The sequence below is a fragment of the Piliocolobus tephrosceles genome, unplaced genomic scaffold, assembly GCF_002776525.5.
Source record: "Piliocolobus tephrosceles isolate RC106 unplaced genomic scaffold, ASM277652v3 unscaffolded_1160, whole genome shotgun sequence".
Classification (NCBI taxonomy): Eukaryota; Metazoa; Chordata; class Mammalia; order Primates; family Cercopithecidae; genus Piliocolobus; species Piliocolobus tephrosceles.
Genome location: NW_022292755.1, coordinates 695,762 through 720,452, shown reverse-complemented (window position 1 = coordinate 720,452; position 24,691 = coordinate 695,762).

Below are 24,691 nucleotides of genomic sequence, written 5' to 3'. Positions count from 1 at the left end.
CCCAGCACAAAGAAACCAAAAATCTTAAAAAAAGAAAGGAAGAATTGACAGCTAGAATAATTAATGCAGAGAAGGTCATAAACGAATTGACTGAGATGAAAACCATGACACAAGAAATACGTGACAGATGCACAAGCTTCAGTAACTGACTCGATCAACTGGAAGAAAGAGTATCAGTGATTGAGAATCAAATGAATGAAACGAAGTGAGAAGAGCAACCAAAGGAAAAAAGAAGAAAAAGAAATGAACAAAGCGTGCAAGAAGTAAGGGATTATGTAAAAAGACCAAATCTACGTCTGATTGAGGTTCCTGAAAGTGAGGGGGAAAATGGAACCAAGGTGGAAAACACTCTTCAGGATATCATCCAGGAGAACATCCCCAACTTAGTAGGGCAGGCCAACATTCAAATTCAGGAAATACAGAGAAAGCCACAGAGATACTCCTCGAGAAGTGCAACTCCAAGACACATAATTGCCAGATTCACCAAAGTTGAAATGAAGGAGAAAATATTAAGGGCTGCCAGAGAGAAAGGTCGGGTTACACACAAAGGGAAGCCCATCAGACTACCAGCAGATCTCTCGGCAGAAACTCTACAAGGCAGAAGAGAGTGAAGGTCAATATTCAACATTCTTAAAGAAAACAATTTTAAACCCAGAATTTCATATCCAGCCAAACTAAGTTTCATAAGTGAAGGAGAAAAAAAATCCTTTACACATAAGCAAATGCCTAGAGATTTTGTCACCACCACACCAGCTTTACAAGAGACCCTGAAAAAAGCCCTAAACATGGAAAGGAACATGTAGCAGCCATTGCAAAAACATGCCAAAATGTCAAGACCATCGAGGCTAGGAAGAAACTGCATCAAATAATGAGCAAAATAACCAGTTAATATCATAATGGCAGGATCAAGTTCACACATAACAATATTAACCTTAAATGTTAATGGAATAAATGCTCCAATTAAAAGACACAGACTGGCAAACTGGAAAAAGAGTCAAGACCCATCAGTCTGCTGTCTTCAGGAGACCCATCTCACATGCAGAGACATAGAGAGGCTCAAAATAAAGGCATGGAGGAAGATCTACCAAGCAAGTGGAGAACAGAAAAGCAGGGGTTGCAATCCCAGTTTCTGATAAAACAGACTTTAAACCTTCAAAGATCAAAAGAGACAAAGAAGGCCTTTACATAATGGTAAAGGGATCAATTCAACAGGAAGAGCTAACAGTCCTAAATATATATGTACCTAATACAGGAGCACCCAGATTCATACAGCAAGTCCTTAGAGACTTACAAAGAGACTTAGACTCCCATACAATAATAGTGGGAGACTTCAACACTCCACTGTCAACATTAGACAGATCAACAAGATAGATTGTTAACAAAGATTTCCAGGAATTGAACACATCTCTGCACCAAGCGGACCTAATAGACATCTATAGAACTCTCCACCCCAAATCAACAGAATATACATTCTTCTCAGCATCACATCGCACTTACTCCATAATTGACCACATAATTGGAAGTAAAGCACTCCTCAGCAAATGTAAAAGAACAGAAATTATAACAAACTGCCTCTCAGACCACAGTGCAAACAAACTAGAACTCAGGACTAAGAAACTCAATACAAACCGCTCAACTACATGGAAACTGAACAACCTGTTCCTGAATGACTACTGGGTACATAACGAAATGAAAGCAGAAATAAAGATGTTCTTTATTTCTCAATCCTCAATAAAATACTGGCAAACTGGATTCAGCAGCACATCAAAAAGCTTATCCACCATGATCGAGTGGGCTTCATCCCTGGGATGCAAGGCTGCTTCAACATTCGCAAATCAATAAACGCAATCCAGCATATAAACAGAAGCAAAGACAAGAACCACATGATCATCTCAATAGATGCAGAAAAGGCTTTTGACAAAATTCAAGAGCCCTTCATGCTAAAAACGCTCAATAAATTCGGTATTGATGGAACATACTTCAAAATAATAAGAGCTATTTATGACAAACCCACAGCCAGTATCATACTGAATGGGCAAAAACTGGAAAAATTCCCTTTGAAAACTGGCACAAGACAGGGATGCCCTCTCTCACCACTCCTATTCAACATAGTGTTGGAAGTTCTGGCTAGGGCAATCAGGCAAGAGAAAGAAAAAAAAACTTTATTCAGTTAGGAAAAGAAGAAGCCAAATTGTCCCTGTTTACAGATGACATGATTGTATATTCAGAAAACCCCATTGTCTCAGCCCAAAATCTCCTTAAGCTGATAAGCAACTTCAGCAAAGTCTCAGGATACAAAATTAATGTGCAAAAATCACACGCATTCTTATACACGAGTAACAGACAAGCAGAGAGCCAAATCAGGAATGAACTTCCATTCACAATTGCTTCAAAGAGAATAAAATACCTAGGAATCCAACTTACAAGGGATGTAAAGGACCTCTTCAAGGAGAACTACAAACCACTGCTCAGTGAAATCAAAGAGGACACAAACAAATGGAAGAACATACCATGCTCATGGATAGGAAGAATCAATATTGTGAAAATGGCCATACTACCCAAGGTTATTTACAGATTCAATGCCATACCCATCAAGCTACCAATGAGTTTCTTCACATAATTGGAAGAAACTGCTTTAAAGTTCATATGGAACCAAAACAGAGCCCACATTGCCAAGACAATCCGAAGTCAAAAGAACAAAGCCGGAGGCATCACGCTACCTGACCTCAAACTATTCTACAAGGCTACAGTAACCAAAACAGCATGGTACTGGTACCAAAACAGAGATATAGACCAATGGAACAGAACAGAGTCCTTAGAAATAATACCACACATCTACAGCCATCTGATCTTTGACAAACCTGAGAGAAACAAGAAATGGGAAAATGATTCCCTATTTAATAAATGGTGCTGGGAAAATTGGCTAGCCGTGAGTAGAAAGCTGAAACTGGATCGTTTCCTTACTCCTTATACGAAAATTAATTCAAGATGAATTAGAGACTTAAATGTTAGACCTAATACCATAAAAACCCTAGAGGAACAGCCCGGTAGTACCATTCAGGACGTAGGCATGGGCAAGGACTTCATTTCTAAAACACCAAAAGCAACGTCAGCGAAAGCCAAAATTGAAAAATGGGATCTAATTAAAATAAAGAACTACTGCACAGCAAAAGAAACTACCATCAGAGTGAACAGGCAACCTACAGAATGGGAGAAAATTTTTGCCATCTACTCATTTGACAACGGCTAATATCCAGAACCTACAAAGAACTCAAACAAATTTACAAGAAAAAAACAAACAACCTCAACAAAAAGTGGGCAAAGGATATGAACAGACATTTCTCAAAAGAAGACATTCATACAGCCAATAGACACATGAAAAAATGCTCATCACTGGCCATCAGACAAATGCAAATCAAAACCACAATGAGATCCCATCTCACATCAGTTAGAATGGCAATCATTAAAAAGTCAGGAAACAACAGGTGTGGAGAGGATGTGGAGCAATAGGAACACTTTTACACTGTTGATGGGAGTGTAAACTAGTTCAACCATTATGGAAAACTGTATGGCGATTCCTCAAGGATCTAGAACTAGATGTACCCTATGACCCAGCCATCCCACTACTGGGTATATACCCAAAGGATTATAAATCGTGCAGCTATAAAGACACATACACACGTATATTTATTGTGGCACTATTCACAATAGCAAAGAGTTGGAATCAACCCAAATGTCCGTTTGTGACACACTGGATTAAGAAAATGTGGCACATATACACCATGGAATACTATGCAGCCATAAAAAAGGATGAGTTTGCATCTTTGGAGGGACATGGATGCAGCTGGAAACCATCATTCTTAGCAAACTATCAAAAGAACAGAAAACCAAACACCGCATGTTCTCACTCATAGGTGGGAACTGAACTATGAGATCACCTGGACTCTGGAAGGGGAATGTCACACACCGGGACCTATCATGGGGAGGGGGAAGGGGGGAGCGATTGCATTGGGAGTTATACCTGATATAAATGAAGAATTCATGGGTGCTGATGCATTGATGGGTGCAGCACACCAACATGGCACAAGTATACCTATGTAAAAAACCTGCACGTTATGCACATATACCCTAGAACTTAAAGTATAATAATAAAGAAAAAAAAAAAAAAAAGAAATACCCTCCAACAAAAAGCAGAAGGAAAAATTCTGTGATTATCCACTAGGACACGTGAATTCCACTCACACAGTTAAGCTTCTGTTTTCATTGAGCAGTATTCTGACACTCTTTTAGGTGAGTCAGCTAAGGGATATTCCAGAGTGCTTTGAGGCTTACGGTGAAAATGAAAGTATCTTCAGACAGATACTGGAGAGAAGATATCTAAGGAGCTGCTTGGTGACGTGTGTATTCCACTCATAGAGTTATAGTTTTCTTCTCATTGAGTATTGCGGCATCCCATTTGGAGAAAATGCTACAAGGGGACATTCGAGAATATATGGACAGCTATGGTGAAAGAGGAAATATACTCAGAAAAATACTGCAAAGAAGCTTTCTTGAAACTGATATGTGATGGATATGTCTATTCATCTCACATAGAGAAAATTTGCTTTATATCATGCAGTTTTGAAACTGCGTCATGGACATATTCGTGAAGGGACATTTGGGAATGCATTCAGGTTTACGGAGTAAAGGGAGATATCCTCAGACAAAAACTGAGAGAAGCTTTCAGAGAAACTGCTTTGTGGTGTGTGCATTCCACTGAGGGAGTTTTACCTCTTTCATCATAAGGAAGTGTTTGAACAAGGTTCTTCTGAAAGTGAAAAAGCGATATTTTGCAACGTGTTAAAAACTATCACGAAAGTGAAATATCCTGAAATAAAACCCAGAAAGAAGCATTCCAAGAAAATGCTCTCTAACGTATTCATTCATTTCAGAGAGTTAAAGCTTACACTACATTGCCCAGTTTGGAAACTCTGTCTTTGAGGAATCCTTGAGGTGTTATTAAGAGGCACCCTAGGGCTTGTGATGAGTAAGGAAATGACTTCTAATGAAAACTGGACAGAAGTTTGCATACCAACTGCTTTGTGATGTGTGTATTCATCTCGTAGAGTTACTTCATTCTTTGGGTTGAGCAGTTTGAAATCACTGTTTCTGTGGAAACTGAGAAAGAACATTTGGGAACGCTCTTAACAATATGCTGAAAAAGAAATATCCTCATATAGAAACCAGAAGGAAACCTTCTGTGAAACCATTCCAGGTCATATCAAGTCCACTCGCACAGTTAAGCTTCCATTTTCAGTGAGCAGTATCCTAACACTTTTTTTACATGAGTCAGGTAAGGGATAATCAAGAACGCTTTGAGGCTAACAGTGAAAACGGAAATATCTTCAGATAGATACTTGAGAGGAGATGTATGAAGAAATGCTTGTGACGTACGCATTTCACACACAGAGTTAAACTTTTTATCTCATAGGGGTTTATGGAACCTCATTGAAAGAAATAGCTACTGGGGACATTCAGGAGTATATTTAGTGCTATGATGGAAAAGGAAATATCCTCAGACAAAAACGGGAAAGAAACTTTCTGTGAAACTGCTTTGTGACAGATATGTCTATTCATTTCACATAGATGAAACTGCCTTTCTATTACACTGTTTTTAAACTGCATCATGGACGGATGGGCAAAGGGATATTTGGGAGCACATTCAGGCTGGTGGGGAAATAGGAGATATCTTCAGATAACAATTGGAGAGAAACTTTCTGAGAAACTGCTTTGTGATGTCTGCATTCCACTCAGGGAGTTATACATATTTTCTCACAGGCCATGTTTGAACACTGTTCCTGTAAAAGTGAAAAGAGATGCTTTGCAGTGTATTGAAGACTCTGGCGAAAATTGAAATATCCGGAAAGAAAACTCAGAAAAAAGCATTCCAAGAAACTGCTCTCTGACGTGTACATTAACTTCAGAGTGTTAAAGCTTACGCTAAGTTGCCTCATTTGGAAACTCTGTCTTTGAGGAAATTGTGAAGGGATATTAAGTGACACCCGGAGGCTTGTGCTGAGAAATGAAACATCTTCTGATGAAAGTTTGAGAGAAACTTTCAGAGCAACTGCTTTGTAATATGTGTATTCATCTCATAGAGTGAAATCATTCTTTGGATTGAGCAGTTTTCAATTGCTGTTTCTGTGATACCTGAAAAAGGACATTTGGGAACGCTCTGAATAATATGCTGTAAAAGAAATACCATCCAGGCTGGGCTCGATGGATCAAGCCTATAATCCCAGCGCTATGGGAGGCCAAAACGGGAGAATCACAAGATCAGAAGATCGAAACCATCCTGGCTTATACGGTGAAACCCCGTCTCTATGAAAAAAATACAAAAAACTATGCAAGTGAATTGGCAGGCGCCTGTAGTCCAAGCTACTCGGGAGGCTGAGGCAGGAGAATGGCATAAACCCAAGAGGCAGAGCTTACACTGAGCTGAGATCCGGCCAATGAACTGCAGCTTGGGCAGTAGAGAGAGACTCGTCTCAAAAAAAAAAAAAAAAAAAAAAAGAAAGAAAGAAATATCATCAGATATAGGCCAGAAGGAAATTGTCTGTGAAATTTCTCTAGGTCGCTTGAATTCCACTCGCACAGTATAGCTTCTGTTTTCATGGAGCAGTATTCTAACAATGCTTTAGCTTAATCAGCTGAGGCATACTCGGAAGCGATTTGAGGCTTCTGGTGAAAACGGAAATATCTTTAGATAGATACTGTAGGAAGATTTCCGTGGAGCGGCCTTGTGACGTGTGCATTCTACTCACAGAGAAATACTTTTCTTCTCATAGATGAATGGGAAATCCCTTTTGAAGAAAAAGCGACCAGGGCACATTCGGGAGTATATGAAAGGCTGTGATGAAAAAGGAACTATCCTCAGACAAATACAGGAAAGGAGCTTTCTGTGAAACTGCTTTTTGATAGATATGTCTATTAATTTCACATGGATAAAACTTTCTTTCTATTATGCAGTTTTGAAAGTGTGCCATGGACAGATTTGCAAAGGGATGTTCTCCAGGACATTCAGCCGTACGATGAAATGGGAGTTATCTTCAGGTGCAAACTGGAGAGGAGCTGTCTCAAAAAGTGCTTTGAGATGTGTGCATTCCACTCAGGGATTTATTCCTCTTTTCTCATAAGGCAGTGTTTGAACACTGTTGCTGTAAAACTGAAAAAGTGACATTTTGCAGCCCATTGAAGACTATGGCGAAAAGTGAAGTATCTTGAAATAAAACCCAGAAAGACGGATTCCAGGAAACTGCACTCTGATGTGTGCAATCATTTCAGAGAGTTAAAGTTTGCACTACATTGCCCCTTTTGGAGACTCTCTTTTGAAGATTCTGTGAAGGGATATTAAGTGGCGCCTGGAGTCTTGTGATGAGAAATCTTAAAAATATGCTGAAAAGATATACCCTGCGATAAAAAACAGAAGAAAACATTCTGTGAAACTGCTCTTTGTCACGTGAAGTCCACTCACACAGTTAAGCTTCGGTTTTCAGTGGGCAGTATTCTAACACTGCTTTTGTTTACTCAGTGAAGTGATATGCTGGAACGCTCTGAGGCTTTTGGTGAAAAAGAAAACATCTTTAGATACATAGTGGAGAGAAGATTTCCGAGGAGCTGCTTTGTGATATATGCATTGCACTCACAGGGTTATACTTCTTTTCTCTTAGAAGATGGGGAAATCCCATTTGGAGGAAAAGCTAAAAGGGGACATTCGAAAACACACACTGCTATGTTGGAAAAGGAAATATCATCAGACAAAGAGTGGAAAGAAGCTTTCAGTGAAACTGCGTTGTGATAGATATATCTACTCACCTCCCATAGATAAAACTTGTTTCTATTGCGCAGTTTTGAAAGTGCGTAATGGACAGAAAAGTGAAGGGACATTAGGGAGCACATTCAGGCCTGTGGGGAAATAGGAGATATCTTCACCTAAAAATTGGAGAGTAGACCTCTTAGAATCTGATTTGTGATGTGTGCATTCCACATAGGAAATTATACCTCTTTTCTCATGAAGCAGTTTTTGAACACTGTTCCTGGAAAACTGAAAAAGTGATATATTGCAGTGAATTGAAGACTTTGGCGAAATGTGAACTATCCTGAATTAAAACCAGGAAAGGGGCATTCTAAGAAACTCATCTCTCACGTGTGCATTCATTTCAGAGAGGTTAAGCTTGCACTAAGCTGCCAGTTTGGAAGCTCTGTCCTTGAGGAATTTGTGAAGGGATATTAAGTACTTCCACTGCTCTTGTGTTGAGAAAGGAAATGTCCTCCGATGAAAACTGAAGAGAAGTTTTCAGAGTAACTGCTTTGTGATGTCTGTAATCATCTCATAGAGTTAAATCATCCTTTGGATTTGAGCAGTTTGATATCTGTTTCTGTGGAACCTGAGCAAGGCCATTTGGGAACGCTGTCAAGAATATGTGAAAAAGAAACACCTTCCAATAAAAAAGAGAAGGAAACACTCTGGGATACTGCTCTAGGTCACGTGAATTCCACTATCACAGTTAAGCTCCTGTTTTCATTGAGCAGTATTCTAACACTGTTTTAGGTGAGTCAGCTCAGGGATAGTCGGGAGTGCTGTGAGGTTTATGGTGAAAACCAAAATATCTTCAGACAGATACTGGAGAGAAGATATCAGAGGAGCTGCTTTGTGACGTGTGAATTCCACTCATAGAGTTATAGTTTTCTTCTGATAGAGTATAGCGGAATCAAAGCAGTTACTCCGAAAGATTCTGTCCAGTTTTCATCGGATGGCATTTCTTTTCTCATGACAAGTCTCCAGGTGTCACTAAATATCCCTTCACAATTTCCTCAAAGACAGAGTTTCCAAACTGGGAGACTTAATGTAAGCTTTAACACTCTGAAATGAATGTACACATCAGAGAGCAGTTTTTTGGAAGCTTTCTGAAACTGCGTGTGGTATATATGTCTATTCACCTCCCATAGATACAAATTTTTCTATTACACAGTTTGGAAACTATGTAATGGATGGAAACGCGAAGGGACATTAGGGAGCACATTCAGGCCTGTGGCGAAATAGAAGATATCTTCACATAAAAACTATAGAGAAGCTTTCTGAGAAACTGCTTTGTGATGTGTGCATTCCACTCAGGGAATTTTACCACTTTCTCATAAGGCACTTTTTGAACACTGTTCCTATAATACTGATAAAGGGATATTTTGTAGCAAATTGAAGAATTTGGTGAAATGTGAAATATCCTGAATTAAAATCAGGAAGGAAGCGCTCTAAGAAACTCCTCTCTGACGTGTTTATTTGTTTCAGAGAGTAAAAGCTTACACTACGTTGCCCAGTTTAGAAGCTCTGTCTTTGAGGAATTTGTGAAAGGATATTAAGTGGTTCCCCTGGGCTGGTGGTGAGAATGGAAACGTCCTCCGATGAAAACTGCAGAGAATCCTTCAGAGCAACTGTTTTGTGATGTGTGTAATAATCTTATAGAGGTAAATCATTCTTTGGATTGAGCATTTTGATATCTCTGTTTCAGTGGAAACTGAGCAAGGACATTTGTGAACGCTCTCAAAAATATGTGAAAAAGAAATTCCCTCCAATTAAAAAGACAAGTGATATTGCTCTAGCTGACGTTAATTCCACTCGCACAGTTCAGCTTTTTTTTTCATAGAGCAATATTCTAACAGTCTTTTAGGTGAGTCAGCTAAGTGATACTCGGAAGTGCTTTCAGGCTTACGGTGAAAACGAAAATATCTTCAGACCAATATTGGAATAAGGAGGTCTGAGGAGATGGTTTGTGACGTGTGAATTCCACTCATGGAGTTATAGTTTTCTTCTCATAGAGTATTCTGGAATCCCGGTTGGAGAAAACGCTACCAGGGAACATTCGAGAGTATATGGATGGCTATGGTGAAGAAGGAATTACACTCAGAAAAAAACTGGACAGAAGCTTTCTGTGAATCTGCTATGTGATAGATATGTTTATTCTTCTCACATAGAGAAAATTTTCTTTATATTCCCTAGTTTGAAACTACATCATGGACAGATTTGCAAAGTGACATTTGGGACATACCTCTTTTCTCACAAGGTAGTTTTTGAACACTGTTCCTGTAAAAGTGAAAAAGAGATATTTTGCTGCATATTGAAGACGAGGTCAAAAATGGAAATATCCGGAGAAGAAAACCGGAAAAAAGCGTTCCAAGAAACTGCTCTCTGACGTGTACATTCATTTCAGAGTGTTAAAGCTTACACTAAGTCGCCCAGTTTGGAAAGTCTGTCTTTGAGGAAATTGTGAAGGGATATTAAGTGACACCCGGAGACTTGTGGTGAGAAAGGAAATGCTTTACAATGAAAACTGGACAGAATCTTTCGGAGTAACTGCTTTGAAATCTTTGCATGCATCTCATAGAATTAAATCATTCTTTGGATTGAGCAGTTTGAACTCACTGTTTCTGTGGAAACTGAGAAAGGACATCTGGGAATGCTGTTAAGAATATGCTGAAAAAGAAATACCCTCTGATAAAAAACAGAAGAAAACGTTCTGTGAAAGTGCTCTTTGTCATGTGAAGTCCACATGCACAGTTAAGCTTCGGTTTTCATTGAGCAGTATTCTAACACTGTTTTTGTTTAGTCTGTGAAGTGATATGCTCGAGCACTCTCAGGATTTCAGTGAGAAAGGAAACATCTTCAGATACATACCAGAAAGAAGATTTCCGAGGAGCTGCTTTGTGACATGTGCACTCCACTCACAGGGTTATACTTCTTTTCTCCAGGAAGATTTGGGAATCCCATTTGAAGAAAAAGCTACAAGGGGACATTCGAGTATATATGGACTGCTATGGTGAAAAAGGAAATATCATCAGACAAAAACTGGAAAGGAGATTTCTGTGAAACTGCGTTGTGGTAGATATGTCTACTCACCTCCCATAGAAAAACTTTTTCCTATTACACAGTTTTGAAACTGTGTAATGGATGGAAATGCGAAGGAACATTAGGGAGCACATTCAGGCCTGTGGGGAAATAGGAGCTATCTTCACAAAAAATCTGAAGAGAAGCTTTCTGAGAAACTGCTTTGTGATATGCGCATTCCACTCAGGGAATTATACCTCTTTTCTCATACGGCACTTTTTAAACACTGTTCCTGTAAAACTGAGAAAGGAATATTTTGTGGCGAATTGAAGACTTTGGCAAAATGTGAAATATTCTGAATTAAAACCCGAAAGTAAGCATTCTATGAAACTCCTCTCAGACGTGTGTATTTATTTCACAGAGTTAAAGCTTACACTACATTGCCCAGTTTGGAAGCTCTGTCTTTGATGAATTTGTGAAAGGATATTAAGTGGTTCCCCTGGGCTTGTGGTGAGAATGGAATCATCTTCTGATGAAAACTGCAGAGAAGCTTTCAGAGCAACTGCTTTGTGATGTGTGTAATCATCTCATAGAGTTAAATCATTCTTTGGATTGAGCATTTTGATATCTCTGTTTCTGTGTAACCTGAGCAAGGACATTTGGGAACGCTCTGAAGAATATGTGAAAAACAAACAGTCTCCAATAAAAAGGAAAAGGAAACACTCTGTGATACTGCTCTAGGTAACGTGAACTCCACTTTCACAATTAAGCTTCTGTTTTTATTGAGCAGTATTCTAACACTGTTTTATGTGAGTCAGCTAAGGGATACTCGAGAGCATTTTGAGGCTTATGGTGAAAAAGAGAATATTTCAGACAGATACTGGAGAGAAGATATCTGAGGAGCTGCTTTGTGACGTGTGAATTCCACTCCTAGTGTTATAGTTTCCTTCTCATAGAGTATTGTGAAATCCCGTTTGGAGAAAACGCTACAGGGGACTTTCAAGAGTATATGTACGGGTGTATCAATAGAGGATATATACTCAGAAAAAACCTGGAAAGAAGCTTTCTGTGAAACTGCTCTGTGATAGATATGTCTATTCATCTCACATAGAAAAAATTTTCTTTATTTTACACAGTTTTGAAAATGCGTCATGGACAGATTCGCGAAGGGACATTTGGGAGCACATTCAGACGTATGGTGTAAAAGGAGATATCGTCAGACAAAAACTGTAGAGAAGTTTTCTGAGAAACAGCTTTGTGGTGTGTGCATTGCACTGAGGGAGTTATACCTCTTTCATGATAAGGCAGTGTTTGAGCAAGGTTCTTCTGAAAGTGAAAAAGTGATATTTTGCAACGCATTGAAAAATATTGTCAAAAGTGAAATACCCTGAAATAAAACTCAGAAGAAGAGTTCGAAGAAAATGCTTTCTAACGTGTGCATTCATTTCAGAGACTTAAAGGTTACACTACATTGCCCAGTTTGGAAGCTCTGCCTTTGAGGAATCTTTGAGGTATTATTAAGCAGCGCCCCTGGGCTTGTGGTGAGTAAGGAAACGACTTCTGATGAAAATTGAGATAAGCTTTTGGAGCAGCTACTTTGTGATGTGTGTATTCATCTCGTAGCGTTACATCATTCTTTGGATTGAGCAGTTTGAAATCACTATTTCTGTGGAACCTGAGGAAGAACATTTGGGAACGCTTTTAAGAATGTGCTGAAAATAAATATCCTCCAATAAAAACCAGTAGGAAACATTCTGTGATACCACTCCGGGTCATATCAAGTCCACTCGCAGAGGTAAGCTTCTGCTTTCATTGAGCAGTATCCTAATACTGTTTTTTTTTTTTAGTCTGTGAAGTGATATGCTGGAGCTCACTGAGGCTTTTGGTGAAAAGGGAAACATCTTCACATAGATACCGGAGAGAAGATTTCCGAGGAGGTCTTTTGTGACATGTGCATTCCACTCACAGGTTCATACTTTTTTTCTCTTAGATTGGGGAATCCCGTTTGGAGAAAAAGCTATAAGGGGCATTCGGGAATACAGGGACTGCTATAATGAAAAAGGAAATATCATCAGACAAATCCTGGAAAGAAGCTTTCTGTGAAACTGCGTTGTGGTAGATATGTCTTTTCACCTCCCATAGATAAAACTATTTTCTATTACAGTTTTCAAACTGTGTAATGGACAAAAATGTGAAGGGACATTAGGGAGACATTCAGGCCTGTGGGGAATTAGGAGATAACTTCACATAAAAACTGCAGAGAAGCTTTCTGAGAAAATTATCTGTGATGTGTGCATTCCACACAGGCACTTATATCTCTTTTCTCATTAGGCACTTTTTGAACAGTTTTTCTGTAAAGCTGAACAAGGGATATTTTGCAGCGAATTGAAGACTTTGGAGAAATGTGAAATATCCTGAAATAAAACGAGGAATGGAGCATTCTAAGAAACTACTCTCTGACATGTGCATTCATTTCAGAGAGATAAAGCTTACACTATGTTGCCCAGTTTGGAAGCTCTGCCTTTGAGGAATTTGCGAAGGGATATTAAGTGGTTCCCCTGGGCTTGAGGTGAGAAAGGAAACGTCTTCCCATGAGAACTGCAGAGAAGTTTTCAGAGCAAATGCTTTGTGATGTGTGTAATAATCTCATAGAGTTAAATCATTCTTTGGATTGAGCATTTTGATATCTCTGCTTCTGTGGCACCTGAGGAAGGACATTTGGGAACACTCTCAAAAATATGTGAAAAAAAAACACCTTCCATAAAAAAAGGAAGGAAACACTCTGTGATACTGCTTTAAATCACGTGAATTCCACTCGCACAGTTAAGCTTCTGTTTTCATTGAGCAGTATTCTAACACTCCTTAGATGAGTCAGCTAAGGGATACTCCTGAGCGCTTTGAGGCTTACAGTGAAAACGAAAATATCTTCAGACAGATACTGGAGAGAAGATATCTGAGGAGCTGCTTTGTGATGTGTGAATTCCACACATAGAGTTATAGTTTTCTTCTCATAGAGTATTTCAGAATCCCTTTTGTAGAAAACTCTACTTCGGGACATTCGGGAGTATATGGACGGCTATTTTGAAAAAGGAAATATGCTCAGAAAGAAACTGGAAAGAAGTTTTCTGTGAAACTGTTATTTGATAGATATGTCTATTCATCTCACATAGAGGAAATGTTCTGTATATTACGCAGTTTTGAAACTGCATCATGAATAGGTTCATGAAGGGACATTTGGGAGCACATTCAGGCATATGGTGTAAAAGGAGATATTGGCAGAAAAAAACTGGAGAGAAGCTTTTTTGGAAACTGATTTGTGGTGTGCACATTCCACTGAGGGAGTTATACCTCTTCCATCCTAAGGCAGTGTTTGAAGACGGTTCTTCTGTAAGTGAAAAAGTGATATTTTGCAATATGTTGAAATCTATTGTGAAAAGTGAAATATCTTGAAATAAAACCCAGAAAGAAGCGTTCCAAGGAAATGCTCCCTAATGTTTGCATTCATTTAAGAAAGTTAAAGCTTACACCACATTGCCCAGTTTGAAAGCTCTGTCTTCAAGGAGTCTTTGAGGTGTTATTAAGAGTCGCCCCTGGGCTTGTGGTGAGTAAGGAAATGACTTCCGATGAAAACTGGAAAGAAGCGTGTAGAGCAGTAGCTTCGTGATGTGTGTATTCATCTCGTAGAGTTACGTCATTCTTTGGGTGGAGCAATTTGATATCAATGTTTCTGTGGAACCTGAGAGAGAACATTTGGGAACGCTCATAAGAATATGCTGAAAAAGTAATATCCTAACTAGAAACCAGAAGGAAACCTTCTGTGAAACCGCTCCAGGTCATATCAAGTCCACTTGTACAGTTAAGCTTCTGTTTTCATTGAGCAGTGTCATACACTCTTTTACATGAGTCAGCTAAAGGATAATCGGGAGTGCTGTGAGGCTAATGATGAAAATGGAAATATCTTCAGGTAGATACTCGAGAGGAGATTTGTGAAGAAATACTTTGTGATGTATGCATTTCCCACGCAGAGTTAAATATTTCATCTCATAGGGTTTTATGAAATCCCGTTGGGAGAAATAGGTACCGGGGACATTCAGGAATATATTTACTGCTAAGATGGAAAAGGAAATATCCTCAGACAAAAACTGGAAAGAAACTTTCTGTGAAACTACCTTGTGACTGATATGTCTATTCATGTCACATAGATGAAACTGCCTTTCTTTTAAGCAGTTTTGAAACTGCTTCAAGGACAGATTCGCGAAGGGATATTCTGGAGCACATATAGGCTGGTGGGGAAATAGGAGATATCTTCAGATAACAATTGCAGAGAAAGTTTCTGAGAAACTGCTTTTTGATGTCTGCATTTCACTCATGGAGTTATACCTCTTTTCTCACAAGGCAGTGTTTGAACAATGTTCCTGTAAAAGTGAAAAAGAGATATTTTGCTGCGTATTGAAGACTATGGCGGAAATTGAAATATCCGGAAATAAAACCCAGAAAAAAGCATTCCAAGCAACGGCTCTCTGACATGTACTTTCATTTCAGAATGATAAAGCTGACGCTAAGTCACCCACTTTGGAAACTCTGTTTTTGAGGAAACTGTGAAGGGATATTAAGTGACACCCCGAAGTTTGTGGTGAAAAAGGAAACGTCTTCCGATGAAAACTGGAGAGAAACTATCGGAGCATCTACTTTGTTATGTATATATTCATCTCATAGAGTTAAATCGTTCTCTGGATTCAGCAGGTTTAAATCGCTGTTTCTGTGATACATGAGACAGGACATTTGGGAACACTCTTAATAATATGCTGGAAGAGAAATACCAACCAATAAACGCCAGAAGGAAACTCTCTGTGAAACTTCTCTAGGTCGTCTGATTTACACTCACACATTTAAGCTTCCATTTTCATTGAGCAATAGTCTAACAATATTTTAGGTTAATCGGCGAAAGGATACTCGGGAGCGATTTAAGGCTTCTGGTGAAAACGAAAATATCTTTAGATACATACTGGAGGAAGATTTTTGAGGCGTGGCCTTGTGACGTGTGCATTCTACTCACCGAGATATACTTTTCTTCTCATAGAGGAATGGGAAATCCCATTTGGAGAAAAAGCGAGCAGGGGACATTCGGGAGTATATGAAAGGCTATGGTGAAAAAGGAACTATCCTCAGACAAAAACTGGAAGGAAGCTTGCTGTGAAACAGCTTTGTGATAGATATGTCTATTCATTTCACATGGATAAAACTTTATTTCTATTATGCAATTTTGAAATTGCGTCATTGACAGATTCGTGAAGGAACGTTCGGAAGTACATTCAGGCCTACAGTGAAAAGGGAGTTATCTTCGAATAAAAACTGGTGAGAAGCTGTCTGAGAAAGTGCTTTGAGATGTGTGCATTCCACTCAGGGATTTATACCTCTTTTCTCCTAAGGCAGTGTTTGAACACTGTTCCTGTAAAACTGAAAAAGTGACATTTTGCAGCCGATTGAAGACTATGGCGAAAAGTGAAATATCCTGAAATAAAACCCAGAAAGAAGGATTCCAAGAGTCTGCACTCTGACATGTGCATTCATTTCAGAGAGTTAAAATTTACACTTCATTGCCCCGCTTGGAAACTCTGTCTTTGAAGAATCTGTGAAGGGATGTTTAGTGGCGCCCAGAGTCTTGTGGTGAGAAAGGAAATGCTTTCCGATGAGAACTGGACAGAATCTTTTGGAGTAACTGCTTTTTAATGTGTGTATGCATCTTATAGAATTAAATCATTCTTTAGATTGAGCAGTTTGAACTCACTTTTTTTGTGAAACCTGAGAAAGGATATTTGGGAATGCTCTTAAGAATATGCTGAAAAGGAAATACCCTCTGATAAAAAAAAGAGGAAAATTTTGTGTGAAACTGCTCTTTGTCACCTGAAGTCCACTCGCAGTTAAGCTTCAGTTTTCATTGAGCAGTATTCTAACACTGTTTTTGTTTATTCTGTGAAGTGATATGCAGGAGTGCTCTGAGGCTTTCGGTGAAAAAGGAAACAACTTCAGATACATACTGGAGAGAAGATTTCGGAGTAGCTATTTTGTGACATGTGCATTCCACTCACAGGGTTATCCTTTTTTCCTGCTAGAAGATTGGGGAATCCGTTTTGAAGAAGCAGCTATAACAGGACATTCTGGAATATACGGACTACTATGGTGAAAAAGGAAATATCATTAGACAAAAACTGGAAAGAAGCTTTCTGTGAAACTGCGTTATGGTAGATATGTCTATTCACATCCTATAGATAAAACTTTTTTCTATTAGGCAGTTTTGAAACTACGTAATCGACGGAAATGCGAAGGGACATTAGGGAGCACATTCAGGCCTGGGGCAAAAGAGGAGATATCTTCACATAAAAACTGCAGAGAAGCTTTCTGAGGAACTGCTTTGTGACGTGTTCCTTCCCCTCAGGGAATTATACCTATTTTCTCATTAGGCACTTTTTGAACACTTTTCCTGTAAAACTGAAAAATGGCTAATTTGCAGCAAATTGAAGACTTTGGCGAAATGTGAAATACCCTGAATTAAAACCAGGAAAGGAGCATTTTAAGAAACTCATCTCTGCCGTGTTCATTAATTTCAGAGTGTTAAAGCTTACACTACGTTGCTCCATTTGGGAGCACTTTCTGTGAGGAATTTTTGAAGGGATATGAAGTGGTTCCCCTGGGCTTTGTGGTCAGAAAGGAAACATCTTCCAATGAAAAGTGCAGGGAAACTGCTTTGTGATGTGCATCATCATCTCGTAGGGTTAAATCACTGTTTGGTTTGAGAAGTTTGATATCTCTTTTTCTGTGAAACTTGAGCAAGGACATTTGAGAACACTCTCAAGAATATGTGAAAAAGAAACACCCTCCAATAAAACAGAGAAGGAAACACTCTGTGATACTGCTCCAGGTCACGTGAATTCCACTCGCACAGTTAAGCTTCTGTTTTCATTGAGCAGTAGTCTAAAACTTTTTTAATTGAGTCAGCGAAGGGATACATGGGAGCGTTTTGAGGCTTACGGTGAAAAGGAAAATATCTTCAGGCAGATACTGAAAAGTAGATATCTCAGGAGCTGCTTTCTGACCTGTGAGTTCTATTCATAGAGTTATAGTTTTCTTCTCATTGAGTATTGTGGAATCCCGTTTGGAGAAAATGCTGCAGGGGACATTCGAGAGTATATGGATGGCTATGGTGTAAAACGAAATATACTAAGAAAAAAACTGGAAAGAAGTTTTCTGTGAAACTGCTATGTGATAGATATGTCTATTCATCTCACATAGAGAAAATTTTCTGTATATTACGCAGTTTTGAAACTGCATTATGGACAGATACGCGAAGGGACATTCAGGAGCACATTCAGGCTTACGGCGTAAAAGGAACTATTGTCAGACAAAAACTGGAGAGAAGCTTTCTGAGAAACTGCTTTGTGGTGTGTGCACTGCACTGAGGTAGTTATACGTCTTTCATCATAAGGCAGTGTTTGAACAAGGTTCTTATGAAAGTGAAAAAGCGATATTTTGCTGCACGCTGAAAACTATCGTGAAAAGTGAAATATCCTGAAATAAAACCCAGAAAGAAGCAATCCAATGTAATGCTCTCTAACGTGTGCATTCATTTCAGAGAGATAAAATTTACACTACACTACCCAGTGTGGAAACTCTGTCTTTGAGGAAACTATGAGGTGTTATTAAGAGGCACCCCTGGATTTGTGGTGAGTAAGGAGACGACTTCTTGTGAAAACTGGAGAGAAGCTTTTGGAGCAGCTGCTCTGTGATGTGTATATTCATCTCATAGAGTTACATCACTCTTTGGGTTGAGCAGTTGGAAATCACCCTTTCTATGGAACCTGAGAAAGAACATTTGGGACTGCTCTTAAGAATATGCTGAAAAAGAAATATCCTCCGATGGAAACCAGAAGGAAACATTCTGTGAAACCGCTCCAGTTAATATCAAGTCCACTCGCACAGTTAAGCTTCCGTTTTCATTGAGCAGTATCCTAACACTGTTCTACCTGAGTCAGCTAAGGGATTATCGGGAGTACTTTGAGGCTAACGATGAAAACGGAAATATCTTCAGATAGATATTTGAGAGGAGATGTACGAAGAAATGCTTTGTGACATATGCATTTCCCACACAGAGTTAAACTTTTCATCTTAAAGGGGTTTATGGAATCTCATTGAAAGAAATAGCTACCAGGGACATTCAGGAGTATATTTACTTCTATGGTGGAATAGGAAATATCCTCAGACAAAAACTGGAAAGAAACTTTCTGTGAAACTGCTTTGTGACAGATATGTCTATTCATCTCACATAGATGAAACCTGCCTTTCTATTACGCAGTTTTGAAACTGCTTCATGGACAGATTCACGAAGGGACATTCGGGAGCACATATTGGCTGGTAGGGAAATGAGAGATATCTTCAGATAACAATTGGAGAGAAACTTTCTGAGAAACTGCTTTGTGATGTCTGCATTCCACTCAGGGATTTATACCTCTTTTCTCACAAGGCAGTGTTTGAACACTGTTCCTGTAAAAGTGAAAAAGAGATATTTTGCTGCGTATTGAAGACTATGGCAAAAATTGAAATATCCGGAAATAAAACCCAGAAAAAAGTATTCCAAGAAACTGCTCTCTGACGTGTACATTCAATTCAGAGTCTTAAAGCTTACGATAAGTTGCCTCGATTGGAAACTCTATCTTTGAGGAAACTGTGAAGGGATAGTAAGTGACACCTGGAGGCTTGTGCTGAGAAACAAAACAACTTCCGATGAAAACAGGAGAGAAACCTTTGGAGCAACTGCTTTGTGATGTGTGTATTTATCTCATAGATTGAAATCATTCTTTGGATAGAGCAGTTTTAAATCGGTGTTTATGTGATACCTGAGAAAGGGCATTTGGGAACGCTCTGAATAATATGCTGTAAAAGAAATACCATCCAGGCTGGGCTCGATGGATCAAGCCTATACTCCCAGCACTTTGGAAAGCCGAAACGGGTGGATCACAAGGTCAGGAGATCAAAACCATCCAGGCTAATGTGGTAAAACCCCGTCTCAACTAAAAAATACAAAAAACCACACAAGCGAGGTGGTGGGCCCCTGTAGTCCAGCTACTCGGGGGTCTGAGGCAGGAGAATGGCATAAACTCGGGAGGCCGAGCTTACACTGAGCTTAGATCCGGCCACTGAACTGCAGCCAGGGCAACAGAGAGAGACTCCATCTCAAAAAAAAAAACCAAAAAGAAATACCATCCGATAAACGCAAGAAGGAAACTGTCTGTGAAAGTTCTCTAGGTCACTTGAATTCCACTCACACACTTAAGCTTCTGTTTTCATGGAGCAGTATTTTAACAATGTTTTAGTTTAATCAGCTAAGGCATAATTGGGAGTGATTTGAGGCTTCCAGTGCAAACGGAAATATCTTTAGATAGATACTGGAGGAAGATTTCTGAGGAGCTGCCTTGTGACGTGTGCATTCTACTCACAGAGATATACTTTTCTTCTCATAGATGAATGGGAAATCTCATTTGTAGAAAAAACGACCAGGGGACATTCGGGACTATGTGAAATGCTATGGTGAAAAAAGAACTATGCTCAGACAAATACTGGAAAGAAGCTTTCCGTGAAACTACTTTGTGATACATATGTCTATTCATTTCACATGGATAAAACTTTCTTTCTATTACGCAGTTTTGAAACTGCTTCATGGACGGATTCACGAAGGGACGTTTCACAGGACATTCAGGCGTATGGTGGAAAGGGTGTTATCTTCAGATAAAAACTGGAGATAAGCTGTCTGAGAAAGTGCTTTGAGATGTGGGCATTCCACTCAGGGATTTATACCTCTTTTCTCATAAGGCAGTGTTTGAACACTGTTCCTGTAAAACTGAAAAAGTGACATTTTGCAGTGTGTTGAAGACTATGGTGAAAAGTGAAATATCCTGAAATAAAATCCAGAAAGTAGGATTCCAAGAAACTGTGCTCTGACGTGTGGATTCATTTCATAGAGTTAAAGTTTACATTTCGTTGCCCCGTTTGGAAACTCTGTCTTTGAAGAATCTGTGAAGGGATATTAAGTGGCATCCGGAAACTTGTGGTGAGAAAGGAAATGCCTTCCGATGAAAACTGGACAAAATCTTTCAGAGTAACTACTTTGTAGTGTGTGTACATATCTCATAGAATTAAATCATTAGTTGTATTGAGCAGTATTGAACTCACTATTTCTGTGGAACCTGAGAAAGGACATTTGGGAACGCTCTTAAGAATATGCTGAAAAAGAAATACCCTCCGATAAAAAACAGAAGAAAACTTTCTGTGAAACTGCTCTTAGTCATGTGAAGTCCACTCGCACAGTTAAGCTTCGTTTTCATTGAGCAGTATTCTAACACTGCTTTTGTTTAGTCTGTGTAGTGATATCCTGGAGCACTCGGAGGCTTTCGGCGAAAAAGCAAACATCTTCAGAAACGTAATGGAGAGAAGATTTCTAAGGAGCTCTTTTGTGACATGCGCATTCCACTCAAAGGGTTATACGTTTTTCTCCTAGAACATTGGGGAATCCCGTTTGGAGAAAGAGCTGCAAGAAGACATTCGGAAATATAGGTACTTCTATGGTGAAAAAGGAAATATCATCAGACAAAAACTGGAAAGAAGCTTTCTGTGAAACTTCGTTGTGGTAGATATATCTATTCACCTCTTATAGATAAAAGTTTTTTCTATTAAACAGTTTTGAAACTACATGATGGACAGAAATGCGAAGGGACATTAGGGAGCATATTCAGTCCTGTGGTGAAAAAGGAGATATCTTCACATAAAAACTGGAGAGAAGCTTTTTGAGAAACTGCTTTATGGTGTGTGCATTCCCCTGAGGGAGTTTTACCTCTTTCATCATAAAGCAGTGTTTGAACAAGGTTCTTCTGAAAGTGAAAAAGTATTATTTTGCAATGCATTGAAAAGTATCACGAAAAGTGAAATATCCTGAAATAAAACCCAGAAAGAAGCGTTCCAAGACAATGCTCTCTAAAGTATTTATCATAGAGATAAATCGTTCTTTGGATTGAGCAGTTTTAAATCGACCTTTCTGTGATACCTGAGAAAGGACATTTGGGAACGCTCTTAATAATATGCTGAAAAAGGGTGGGGCGGAGCAAGATGGCCGAATAGGAACAGCTCCAGTCTCCATCTCCCAGCACTAGCGACACAGAAGACCGGTGATTTCTGCATTTTCAACTGAGGTACTGGGGTCATCTCACTCGAGAGTGCCAGTCAATCAGTGCTGGTGAGCTGCTGCAGCCTGACCAGCGAGAGCTGAAGCAGGGCGAAGCATCACCTCACCTGGGAAGCGCAAGGGGGAAGGGAGTCCCTTTTCCTAGCCAGGGGAACTGAGACACACAACACCTGGAAAATCGGGTAACTCCCACCCCAATACTGTGCTGTAAGCACACCGGCACACCAGGAGAATATATCCCACCCCTGGCCGGGTGAGTCCCACGCCCACGGAGCCTCCCTCCTTGCTAACACAGCAGTCTGCGGCAATCTAACCGCAAGGCAGCATCAAGGGTGGGGAAGGGGCGCCTGCCATTGCTGAGGCTTAAGTAGATAAACAAAGCCGTGGGGAAGCTCGAACAGGGTGGAGCTCACAGCAGCCCAAGGAAACCTGCCTGTCTCTGTAGACTCCACCTCTGGGGACAGGCCACAGCTAAAGCAGCAGAGGACTGTGCAGAAGAAAACGACTATGTCTGACAGCTTTGAAGAGAGCAGTGGATCTCCCAACACGGAGGTTGAGATCTGAGAAGGGGCAGACTGCCTGCTCAAGTGGGTCCCTGACCCCTGAGTAGCCTAACTGGGAGACATCCCCCACCAGGGCAGTCTGACACCCCACACTTCACAGGGTGGAATACACCCCTGAGAGGAAGCTTCCAAAGCAAGAATCAGACAGGTGCACTCGCTGTTCAGCAATATTCTATCTTCTGCAACCTCTGCTGCTGATACCCAGGCAAACAGGGTCTGGAGTGGACCTAAAGCAATCTCCAACACACCTATAGCTGAGGGTCCTGACGGTCAGAAGGAAAACTATCAAACAGGAAGGACACCTATACCAAAACCCCATCAGTACGTCACCATCATCAAAGACCACAGACAGATAAAACCACAAAGATGGGGAAAAAGCAGGGCAGAAAAGCTGGAAATTCAAAAAATAAGAACGCATATCCCCCTGCAAAGGAGCACAGCCCATCGCCAGCAACAGATCAAAGATGGTCAGAGAATGACTTTGATGAGATGAGAGAAGAAGGCTTCAGTCCATCAAACCTCTCAGAGCTAAAGGAGGAATTATGTACACAGTGCAAAGAAACTAAAAATCTTGAAAAAAGAGTGGAAGAATTGACAGCTAGACTAATTAATGCAGAGAAGGTAATAAACGAAATGGCAGAGATGAAAACCATGACATGAGAAATACGTGACAAATGCACAAGCTTCAGTAACTGACTTGATCAACCGGAATAAAGAGTATCAGCGATTGAGGATCAAATGAATGAAATGAAGCGAGAAGAGAAACCAAACGAAAAAAGAAGAAAAAGAAATGAACAAAGCCTGCAAGAAGTATGGGATCATGTAAAAAGAACAAATCTACGTCTGATTGAGGTGCCTGAAAGTGAGGGGGAAAATGGAACCAAGTTGGAAATCACTCTTCAGGATATCATCCAGGAGAACTTCCCCAACCTAGCAGGGCAGGCCAACATTCAAATTCAGGAAATACAGAGAACGCCGCAAAGACACTCCTCCAGAAGAGCAACTCCAAGACACATAATTGCCAGATTCACCAAAGTTGAAATGAAGGAAAAATTCTTAAGGGCAGCCAGAGAGAAAGGTCGGGTTACCCACAAAGCGAAGCCCATCAGACTGACAGCAGATCTCTCTGTAGAAATTCCACAAGCCAGAAGAGAGTGGGGGCCAATATTCAACGTTCTTAAAGAAAAGAATTTTAAACCCAGAATTTCATATCCAGCCAAACTAAGTTTCATAAGTGAAGGAGAAATAAAATTCTTTACAGATAAACAAATGCTTAGAGATTTTGTCACCACCAGGCCTGCCTTACAAGAGAACCTGAAGGAAGCCCTAAACATGGAAAGGAACAACCAGTACCAGCCATTGCAAAAATATGCCAAAATGTAAAGACCATTGAGGCTTGTAAGAAACTGCATCAACTAATAAGCAAAATAACCAGTTAATATCATAAAGGCAGGATCAAGTTCACACATAACAATATTAACCTTAAATGTAAATGGAATAAACGCTCCAATTAAAAGACACAGACTGGCAAACTGGATAAAGAGTTAAGGCCCATCAGTCTGCTGTATTCAGGAGACCCATCTCACATGCACAGATATACATAGGCTCAAAAAAAGGGATGAAGGAAGACCTACCAAGCAAATGGAGAACAAAGAAAAGCAGGGGTTGCAATCCTAGTCTCTGATAAAACAGACTTTAAACCATCAAAGATCAAAAGAGACAAAGAAAGCCATTACATAATGGTAAAGGGATCAATTCAACAGGAAGAGCTAACTATCCTAAATATATATGCACCCAATACAGGAGCACCCAGACTCATAAAGCAAGTCCTTAGAGACTTACAAAGAGACTTAGACTCCCATACAATAATAATGGGAGACTTCAACACTCCACTGTCAACATTAGACAGATCAACGAGACAGAAAGTTAACAAGGATATCCAGGAATTGAACTCATCTCTGCACCAAGTGGACCTAATAGACATCTATAGAACTCTCCACCCCAAGTCAACAGAATATACATTCTTCTCAGCACCACATC